The sequence below is a fragment of the Triticum urartu genome, chromosome 5A, assembly GCF_056163025.1.
Source record: "Triticum urartu cultivar PI428250 chromosome 5A, HENAU_Tu73, whole genome shotgun sequence".
Taxonomy (NCBI): Eukaryota; Viridiplantae; Streptophyta; class Magnoliopsida; order Poales; family Poaceae; genus Triticum; species Triticum urartu.
Window position 1 is genome coordinate 657,517,470 of NC_141877.1, and position 10,701 is coordinate 657,528,170.

Consider the following 10,701-nt stretch of genomic DNA (forward strand, 5'->3'; position numbering starts at 1 on the left):
CGCCATCATCATGCTGCTCATGAGCAGGACGCTGAGTGATACGTCTTCAACGTATCTATAATTTTTGATTGCTCCATGCTATATTATCTACTGTTTTGGATATTATTGGGTTTTATTATCCACATTTATATTATTTTTGGGACTAACCTATTAACCGGAGGCCCGGCCCAGAATTGTTGTTTTTTGCCTGTTTTAGGGTTTTGAAAAAAAGGAATATCAAACGGAGTCCAAACGGAATGAAACCTTCGGGGACGTGATTTTCTCAATGAACAAGACCCGGGAGACTTGGACCCTACGTCAAGAAAAGAAAAGAGGAGGCCACGAGGTAGAGGGGCGCGCCTGCCTACCCTAGGCGCACCCTCCACCCTCTTGGGGCCCCTGTTGCTCCACCGACGTACTCCTTCCTCCTATATATATCCACGTACCCCCAAACGATCAGATATGGAGCAAAAAACCTAATTCCACCGCCGCAACTTTCTGTATCCACGAGATCCCATCTTGGAGCCTGTTCCGGAGCTCCGTCGGAGGGGGCATCTATCACGGAGGGCTTCTACATCAACACCATACCCCCTCCGATGAAGTGTGAGTAGTTTACTTCAGACCTACGGGTCCATAGTTAGTAGCTTGATGGCTTCTTCTCTCTTTTTGGATCTCAATACAAAGTTCTCCCCCTCTCTTGTGGAGAACCATTCGACGTAATCTTCTTTTTGCGGTGTGTTTGTTGAGATCGATGAATTGTGGGTTTATGATCAACTCTATCTATGAACAATATTTGAATCTTCTCTGAATTCTTTTATGTATGATTGGTTATCTTTGCAAGTCGTTTCGAATTATCAGTTTGGTTTGGCCTACTAGATTGATCTTTCTTGCAATGAGAGAAGTGGTTAGCTTTGGGTTCAATCTTGCGGTGTCCATTCCCGGTGACAGTAAGGGCAGCAAGGCACGCATTGTATTGTTGCCATCGAAGATAACAAGATGGTTTTTTTTTTCATATTGCATGAGTCTATCCCTCTACATCATGTCATCTTGCTTAAGGCGTTACTCTGTTTTTAACTTAATACTCTAGATGCATAGTGGATAGCGGTCGATGAGTGGAGTAATAATAGTAGATGCAGGCAGGAGTCGGTCTATTTGTCTCCGATGTGATGCCTATATACATGATCATACCTAGATATTCTCATAACTATACTAAATTCTGTCAATTGCTCAACAGTAATTTGTTCACCCACCGTAGAATACTTATGCTCTTGAGAGAAGCCACAAGTGAAACCTATGGCCCCCGGGTCTATCTCTGTCATATTAATCTCCTACTACTTAGTTATTTCCTTTGCTATTTACTTTGCCTTTATTTTACTTTGCATCTTCATCATAAAAATATCAAAAATATTATCTTATCATATCTATCAGATCTCACTCTCGTAAGTGGCCTTATAGGGACCAACAACCCCTATTTACGTTGGTTGCGAGGATTTATTTGTTTTGTGCAGGTGCGAGGGACTCGCGTGTAGCCTCCTACTGGATTGATACCTTGGTTCAAAAACTGAGGAAAATACTTACGATACTTTACTGCATCATCCCTTCCTCTTCGGGGAAAACCAACACAGTGCTCAAGAGGTAGCACTGAGCGGCCTCCTTGCCGGCTCGTACGTGTTGCCGGTGTGTGTCCTGGTGGAGCTGCTGGGACCCATGGCCGCCTACGCTACACGCCGCAATCACATTCACATGCGAAGGATGGCGTATGTGGCTCGGCACCTTTGAGACGCCCGGGCTCGCCCCGCGTGTATGAGCCGATCTATCCCAGTGTTGTAGAATTATGTTGTTTGAAATGTTTAATGTTGAACGAGATTCACTTAAAATGTGGAATGAATCATGTTAAAGTTTTCTCTCTCCTACCCTACATGGGTTTTTACATCACCAGTTGGAGATGCTCTTGGTGAACATGACCACCCTAAGTACTGTATTACAAACCCATTTAAGCACAAACGTAACAATTACTTACCTACTACTTTCTGGCTTTTGGGTATGATTCAAGGCATACATAATCACATGATAATGACAAATTTTACGAGGACACCGGGTGTTTATTGTTCCATTAGGTCCGCCCCTTTCTTCTCTGCCAGCTGCTTGAAAGTAAGAGGCATGGTAAACTGCGCCGGGTCATGGAAGAACGCCTCGGCGGCCATCTCAGCAGCCCGCTGGGTGGCGTGCACCCAGTCCCAGTACACGTAGCCATCACGGTCGCCGCAGAGGTTCGAGGTGGGCAGGCAACGGGCCTCCCCGCCGAGCCTCCCGCTCCCGCAGCACGCGCTGGTCGCGTTCACGAAGCCTTGAGCCTGCGGGTCAGCGATGAGGGCTTGCCTGTGGGCAAAGCCGTCGGCGAGGGAGCAGGCGAGGCCCGGCAGCCTGGGCGCTAGGTCGGCGAGGAAGGACTCGAGGGCGCCATTGAACCCGGCCGCTAGCTCGTTTGTGCCGTCGTTGCATGCGCCGGTCGCGTCGTGCGCGCGGACCATTGGGATACACCCGGACAGGCCAACGTTGATGATGCCGATCTTCCTCGCGCCCATCATGTACAGATCCTGCATAGTATTAGAAAACAGAAATGGGTTGGTGCCCACGATGAAGCATGTACTGGTACGGTGGTACCTAACGTGATGTCGGCGACGAAACAACTTGGTTGGCTTGTGTTTCCACGTGAGCTGGAGGAATAATGCAGGATGGATGGATGTTCAACGAGGTAAATAACTGTACTAGCAGCTTGCTCATGTCGAATGGAAGTATTGGACCTGCTTCGACAACGGGATGTTGTTTCCGGTGCTCTGCATCCGGCCCGGCCACACGCACGGGCACGGATCAATCAAGTCAAATGATATAAAACACTGACAGTTTCCAAAAGAAAAATGTATCTCTCGATCTAGATCTTCGAAAAAAAACTCTCGATCTGGCTCAACTTTACTAGTACTTACCGTTGAATCGAGAATCCCAGCTCCTGCAGATGCATAGCTTACACCTCTAAGCAGAGCAGTGCCGATCAGATGACGATGAGCTTTCAGCGACAGATAAGCCGGAGGGCTCGTCTCGAACCCCAGATTCTTGGCTGCATGCATGAGTAACTGTTAGAATTGTGTTGAATATTATTGTATAAGGTAGGTTACAGTTAGACTTGGTTTTGGACTGTGTATAGACATGGTAGGAGTTGTGTCCTAATAGGACATCTGTATCCTAGGCCTCTCATATATATCAGGGGTAGACACACGGTGTAACCCATGCCAACATAATAGCACGGGCACGCGGGGGAGCCGGCGGCGTGTGCCGGCACCCGGACGGCCGGGGTGCGGTATTGTGACGGTGTCATGGGAAGGAGCGCCCGTAGTCATGCCCCGGGAAGGAGCGCCCGTAGTCATGCCCCGGGATGTAGCCATATCGGTGAACCTCGTTAACAAATCTCGGTGTCGTGCTTGTGTGATTGCTTGATCCTTGGTAGATCGACGAAGCGCCTCGAATTTATTCTAACAAATGGTATCATAAGCTAGGTTGTTCGGAGGCTGTGGATTGTTGATCTAGAAGATGGTGTCGAAAAGTTGATCGCTCGGGAGAGTTCAGCAGGAGATTGGATAGAGTCGAGATAGCGAGGTGATCCCAGGATTGCAGACGAGCGATCGACCGGGATACATCGGTACTTGGGAAGCAATTGAATCAAGCGAGACAGCGTATGTAGCAGCAGGCGGCATCAGCAAGATCGAGCCTCAGATCAAAGGCGGCGGCGAACTCGTGTATGGCAGGCAGCGTCCTTGGGTTTGACATCTCGACCAGTTTGGAAGCAGGCGGAGTTCTCAGCGGCGGCGCGGCGTATAGCGCAAGCAGCAGGTCAAATCGGATCATTCGATCCGATCAAAACCAGGGCAGCGTGCGAGAGAAGTCCAAGGCCATGGTGTGATGGCGGCTGCAATCCCAGTAGCGGCCGAGGCAGCAGCAGCGCAGGCGGATGGCATCCGATCGGCCCGAGGCATCTACAGGCTGGCGTGTGAGGCGTGCAGCGGAGGCTACTATCCTACGAATTAGCTATATGTCAGTCAGCTGAAAATTCCTTTTCTGGTCAGTCGATTTTGTGACCCTTTGATTTTGCTTTAAGATGTGTGCTGTTTTCTATTTTTTTCTGTGTCATTTTGGTGATGAATTTAGCTCTGTGGAATTGATTGACCCCTATTTTGGGTCAGTTGAATTGCTTCATGGGCTTGTTTTTGTTTTTCTGGGATCCGTTTTTCTTTTTCTTTTTTCCTTTCTTGGTTATTTTTTTTGTTTTTGTGGGTTTTTGGCTGAGTGTAATTATATACATACAAATATGTGCCAAAATTTCATGATTATGTGATTATTTTGGCACATTATGATAAAATGCAATTTTGGTGCAAAGTTGTGTGCACGTTTTTTTTAATTCTCTCTTCTTCTTAAAGAAATACCAACACCACTAATTCATTTTTTCAGGAAAAATCATTATTTCGATAATGTTTTACTCTTTACTTATTTTTATTCTACTTTAAGGTTAATACCAATTCCACTATTCATTTTTTTCTCAGATTTTGTTTTTGCAAAAGTTCAACTTTTATATGCATATTCTTGCATATTTTTTGAAGCGCAGTTTTATGTATATTTCATGTAAATTTTGTCAGTGTTTGTTTTAGATTCTTTTTCCCATTTTCTTTGTTCTTAAATGGTAATATCAATGCCACTAAATCATTCTTTGCTAGGAAATTTAATTCTTTCGTTTGTGGGTATTTTTGCTTTTATTTTATTTCTGTTTTCTGTTTCTATGCATTTTTTCTTTTTTCTTTTATTGATTATATTTTTTGTTTTTGTGGGTTTTTGGCTGAGTGTAATTATATACAAACACATACTATATAATATGTACCAAAATTTCATGATTATATGATTATTTTTGCATATTACGATAATGCAATTTTGATGAAAAGTTGTGCGCAAGTTTTTTTATTTTTCTTTCTTCTTCAAGAAAAATACATTATTTCAATTACACTATATGTAAATTATAGTATAATGCAGAAAATGCACTGTTATACGCTTATTCTTTTCATATTTCAAAAAGTGCAATTTCAGTGCAAATTGTGTGCATGTTTTGAAAGTTTTTTCTTTTTTATTTTCTTTCTGCTTAAACTGTTCCGTTCTTTCTTAGAAAACTACATTATTTCTGCTTAAAAGGGCAATACCAATGCCACGAATTCAATCGTCGTAGAAAATATTTTTTATTTTGTTTCAGTTTTTATAACATTTTTATTATTTTGTTTTATTTTCCTTTTGTAAGGGTAATACCGATGTCACTAATCCATTACTTTTGAGAAAACACTTTTTTTGTGGAAATCTCACTATAATATGCTCATTTTTACTTTATTTTTTATTTCTGTTTTCTATTTCTATGAGTTTTATTTTACCTTTTTTCTTTCATTTATTGGTTATTTTTTTGTTTTTTGTGCATTTTTGGCTCACTGTAATTATATAAAAACAAATACTATAAAATATGTGCCAAAATTTCATGATTATATGATTATTTTTGCATATTACGAGAAAGTGCAATTTCAGTGCAAAGTTATGCGCAAGTTCTTTTTAATTTTCTTTCCCCTTAAAGGAAATACATTATTTCTGTTACACTATGTGTAAATTATAGTAGAATGCAAAAATTGCACTATTATATGCTTATTATTCGCATATTTCAAAAAGTGCAATTTCAGTGCAAATTGTGTGCAAGTTTTGAAAGTTCTTCCCTTTTCATTTTCTTTCTTCTTAAAGGGTTTCATTCTTTCTTAGAAAACTTTATTGTTTTGAGTTTTGTTTTAGTTTATTCTGAAAGGGTTTCACTTATTTTTAGAAAACTTCATTATTTTATTTCATTTTTTCTTTCATCTGGAAGGGTAATACCAATGCCACGAATTCTTTCTTTCATAGAAAACTTCTTTTTTATTTTTTTTATTTTTTATTTCTTTTTTACTTTGTTTTAGTTTTGATTTTCTTTTCTTTTGTAAGGATAACATCGATGTCCCTAATCCATTACTTCTTAGGAAACACTTGTTTTTGGAGATATCACTATTATATGCTCATTTTTGCATAGTAATAATACATTTTATATATACACGTATGTATATGTTTTTATATGTATAAAATAAATATACATATTGTTTGCCAACATGTGAGATTTTTCTTTTATTGAGCAAAGCCAATATGTGTGAGAGTGCTATTCATCGATCATCTACAAAGGCTTGTCCAACAATATACTAGAGCAGCCATAATCATTGTACAAAAAAGTAGACTCGCTTGGCAGTACTGGACTGCAGCTTGCACCTGTGCGTTGGGCTTCTGTTGCTGCAACTACCGTAACTGGACTGCCTAATTAATTAGGCTCGACTGAAACGGTTTGAGGTCAATCGACTGACCCAAGAAAAAATCAGTCGATTGACCAGTAGCCAGTCCCACTATCCTAGCTGTTCGGCTGAGCGGAACGCCGAGTCTGGACGTGGTGCGCTAGGCGGCGGGCAATGGATCGATGCGCAGCGGAGCACACATGAATCCGTGGAGAGCTACAGGGCTGGTTTCAGTGCAGGTTGGAGATACGTGAGAACACTGGAACGTGAAGCTACGTGAAGAGATTTGTTTAAGGAAAAAGTCTGGTTCCGGGAGGCTTTGCAGTGTGTCAGAACATGAAAATAGCTGCCCATATCGAGTTTAGATCATGAGAAAGGAAAGAACAAGGAAGATTGCAAAGGTGGTCAAGCACGTGTATTGTTTACTGTTGAGCTGAGAGTTTGAGCTAGTTGTTACACGGGCACAAGGCTATGAGGGACTACTTTTTGGGATTCTTTGCTTTGTACATGGATTGGAGACGGCATGGCAGTAGTGATGTTGTTCAGCTAAGTAAAAAGGGAACCGAAGACGGCGACAAGCGTATAAGGCTCGGAGGAGTCTGGAGTGTGTCGTGGCAGGATCATGCATACATAGGGCGTCAAGGCAATGTACAGATGTGCGGGCGGACACGACGCGGGGTGGAGCATGGTTGCAGTTGGATAATTTCGGCTGGGTCGGACTAGACAGTCTGGCGGATCGACGTGGATGTTGGTCAAAGCAGAAGACGGTGGTGATTTCAGCGACGATGACATAGGAGCGTGATGCTGATGGTGGCCGACTTCTGGGGCGTGGAAACACGTGGTGCAGGCCTGAGGGATTGTGCGGCTTCGACAAGACTATGGCGCGGGGTTGATTCAAGGCAGTGTACACATGAGAGATTGAAGTTAACAGGGCGCGGGGTAGCATGGCGCAGCTACATGGAGTCATGTTGAAGGTGGAGCTGGAGTTTGACGGAAGACTTCACTCTATGCTGATGGAGGGGCTACGGTGTAAGATATCGGAGAATCGAAGCCTATTTCGGCGGGATAGCGAGAGACACGTGGATCGGACTTGGTACCAATGGTTTGATGGAGACGTGATACTCGGCATCGGTCGGTGATGATCGGTGGTTCTCTGCAGTGGGGGTTGAGGCAGTGTGGGCTAGCTACCCGGGAGACTCGACCAGGACAGCAGAGGCTCGACGCGGTGATAGCGGCGAGGCGTGCGGTAAGCACGGGACACAGCGACAGGCCAAGGCATTGGTGGTCAGACATGTGGTCAGACAAATTGAGCAGGGGGTGCTGAGGCAGTGTTGACGAATACCGGATTCAAGTTGGTGACTGGGTCTATCGGTGCCGGTTGATGGACATAAGTTGACCATGGAGAATCTGAGAAAGTGACGGAAAGTCTGAAATTGTCAAAAACAGAGAGAGTACATGGCCGTATATTCTGTGGTGTTCGGTGCACATGGCAAAGTGCGGGTGACAAGTACAGAAGGAGGTGGAGTGCTATAGTTGTGGGACATGTCAGAGACTATCCAGGAAAAAGGGTGAGACAACTGTGAATTTGACTCAAAGTGACACAGGGCGACGGTAAAATTCCTTCAAGCTTCAGACAAGCAGTCAAGAAAGAGCGGTGACGTTGAGTTCAGGTAACTCTTATATGTGGCGTTCAATATGTGAGTTGTTCATTTTTCACGCAGACAGTGGTCGGTGTGTGATGTCGTTGAACGGATACTCCGGAAGTTGGAAGCACAAAGTAGAGTAACGAGGAACTTAATTTTTGCTCGAGTGTTGACTGTGACGAAGACAAGAAGGGACTACAGTTGCAGGTGGAGTCACATGGAGTCTGGGAGTAGCAGCCGTGCTCATGGCGTATCTCAAGTCCAATATACATGGAGGTTCGACGCATGGATGAATCCAAGGTGGTGGAGAATATTCGCCAAGGTGGAGTTTGTTAGAATTGTGTCGAATATTATTGTACAAGGTAGGTTACAGTTGGACTTGGTTTTGAACTGTGTGTAGACAGGATAAGAGTTGTGTCCTAATAGGACACCTGTATCCTAGGCCTCTCATATATATCGGGGGTAGACATACGATGTAACCCATGCCAACATAATAGCACGGGCACGCGGGGGAGCCGACGGCGTGTGCCGGCATCCGGGCGGCCGGGGTGCGGTATTGTGACGGTGTCATGAGAAGGAGCGCCCGTAGTCATGCCTCGAAGATGTAGCCATATCGATGAACCTCGTTAACAAATCTTGATGTCGTGTTTGTGATTGCTTAGTCCTTGATAGATCGACGAAGCGTTTCGAATTTATTCTAACAGTAACATTGCTGAATCAATATATCATCATCTTCTAGACTTCTACCAACAATTGATATGATGGATCGATCGACGTACCAATGAAGTCGGCCACATTGTAGTCATTGCTGAACCTTCCGGTGGGCTTAGGTCCTCCGGGTCCAGGGAAGTCGACGCCATGGAAGGGCTTGTTGGCCCTTGGGACACTTTCTCCTGGTAAGTAGTTGTTGTTGCCCACGTCCAGTGACGAGTCCCCGAGCACGTAGACCGCCGGCACAGCTCTCGCCGTCTTGCCAGGCCCGAACCCGGCAAGAGCACTGAGCACCATGACAAGGCCAGCAACAACACCCTTCATTGTAACAAGCAAGCTAGCCCAGACTACGATTGCGGGAAGCGGGATGATCTCACACATCCATGGTGGATTACTCGGATTAGAATGATCCAACACAGAGCTCAAGATCAAGTAGAGGAAGCAAGGAGGAAGAAGAGGGATAGCACGCCTATCCCCAGCACAACAGCTCTTTAAAATCAAGCACGCACGCACACTTACAGACGGGTCCAACCGGCTTCTGCGCGTGCGTGGAGCGTCTTTGGCCATGTTCTGCTTCAGCCTCCTCTGCTCTCTTCGCTGCTGCAATATGGGCCATGCGCTTCTCCCATTTCTTGTGCGTCCGGCGTCGGCGTGTGATACATTCATCTCATGCCCATGTGGCCTCCATGCCTGCCTTGCGAGTGTACAGCTAGCTAGGTGCCACGGCCGTATTTTGCTATTCAACCACTACTCAACATTGGCTGCAATTAAGGTAGGTAATGGCAAGGGGAAACTGCTTATATTCCCAAACTAGTACTCCCTCCGTTTCGAATTATTTGTCTTAGATTTGTCTAAGACAAGTAATTTAATGCTAGATACATCCGTATCTAGATAAATCTAAGACAAGTAATTCGGAAGGGAGGGAGTAGTGGTCAGCCCAACATGCTTGTTTTGATAGCAAATCTTACCGTTGAGTAGGTAGAAAACAAGTTTTTATCCGATTTTTGGTAAACCAGTTTAAACATTATTATTTTTAAACAAAACCAGTTTAAATATTTGAGCCAAATGGAAAGAAGGATCGGTGATACATAACTAACGACAAACATGGCGGTTCATCGTTGTCTGCAAGACTTCTTTAACTCAAAAAAGTTAAAATACACTGGATGTTGCCTCAACTTGTCATCCTTGCTCACCTTGGTACCCAAAGTTGTAAAATGCACGAAACTAGTGCTCCAACTTGTTCAGACATGCAAATACGGTGCCTCCATCCGTATCCAGACGTACGTCCAGCCCGCGTGGCGGTGGGACACCTGTCCGTGGCTAAGAGCAGGGAAGGTGCTGGGTGGCTCGAGCGTGAGGAACTTTTTGTACAAAACCCCCCTCATATTTTATTTAATCATGTAGGAAAACCTCAAACTTTTAAGTTTTATTTTCATTTTTTCATTTTTGCTATTTCTATGTTTCATATTATTTTTACCGTTGAAAACTAGAAATGCAAGAAAAAATTACAACTTCCATAAACATAAAGAAAATGTTTCACGTGTATTAACAAATTATAACATGTATTTTAAAAATGTTTGTATTGAATTAAACAAATTGGCAATGTGTATTTAAAAAAAATCAATGTGGACTAAAAAATTATTCTGTACCATTTTGAATAAATGTATTAAAAATCTCAACACAATACTTTTTAATGCAGGTTGAATAGGTTACAAAATACAACGTTGTCAATTTATTAATAATTAGGTATTTTAGAAATACAATGAATATAAAGAATAATAGTGTGTGCATGTGGTCTCGACTGATCATACATAAATTTATACAACAATTTCTAATATAGGTTGACCTCTTTCAATCCCCATAAAATTTTGAAAAAGTTCATGTCTACCTCTTAAAAGTACACAATAATGAAAATAGGAAAATATTTAAAATAAAAAATAATTGCATTTTGTATTTTTTTATATGGGAAAATTTACGTCCCATGA

At 43.2% G+C, this 10,701-nt stretch overlaps 1 pseudogene; it reads right to left on the reverse strand.

Annotated features, from left to right (window-relative positions):
* Positions 1–2,081: 2,081 nt before the first annotated feature.
* On the reverse strand, positions 2,082–9,040 carry LOC125507580 (GDSL esterase/lipase At5g55050-like; annotated as a pseudogene).
* Positions 9,041–10,701: the final 1,661 nt, after the last annotated feature.